The following is an 851-nucleotide window of genomic DNA, read 5'->3' as shown; positions in this document are numbered from 1 at the left end:
TCCATCCAGAATATTTAATGTTGTATGCTCTCAGGGCTGGATGGTTTGAGGGCATCTGCGTGAGGTGTCCGAACCACTTGACATGTGTGCTCCCAAAACGACATTAACATTGAACAACGACAGGGACACGCATGGATTCAAGAGTGGAATGGACTGCCACAAAATTATTTTTTTTAAAGAAAAAAAAAAAAAACCGACTGTATGCTGTTTTAGGCTTACATCATAGAAAATGCGTCAGAACCTTAGTTCACAGTGACCTTTATGAATGGGCTCTTAGATTCTGTTGGTAATCCAACTTTTAGACCCGTGTGCAAAGATCTGAGAAGATTAAACAGAGCGATTTCATTTTATATTTTGCTTTACCCACGGTCAGACGAAAGTGAAAAAGTTATAAATGAGTGAACAAAGGGTGAAAAGTAGTCACATGTAGTCGACTATAAAAGCCGAGGTAAAAAATCGGTTCGGTCTCTTCACCTGCACTGGCAACGATAATACCAGGTTTAAGTTCTTTGCAGAGAAAAAGAGCTATTGGCCGTTTGGAGGTTGGAGAAAGGCCAATTGTGGTCGCCAGTCGTCAATCATTTTGGTGTTCACATCTCGACTATCCACAAACTGATAACCCGCTTTCAGCTCGCGAAGTCTACGGCGGACCGACAAAGATCAGGTCGACCCAGAGTGACCAATGCACGGGCAGACAGACGCACAGGCGGAAGGCATTGCGCGAATCGACTTCAGACAGGTACAAGCACGTCACATTTGATAAGGGATCCCCACTCGGCTTTTATAGTCGACTACATGTGACTACTTTTCACCCAAGATATATAAATAGAAATAAATATATAAATAAACTT

Source organism: Aplysia californica, unplaced genomic scaffold (genome assembly GCF_000002075.1).
Source record: "Aplysia californica isolate F4 #8 unplaced genomic scaffold, AplCal3.0 scaffold00876, whole genome shotgun sequence".
NCBI classification, from domain to species: Eukaryota; Metazoa; Mollusca; class Gastropoda; order Aplysiida; family Aplysiidae; genus Aplysia; species Aplysia californica.
The sequence above is the reverse complement of the archived record's forward strand: the minus strand, read 5'-3'. Positions refer to the sequence as shown.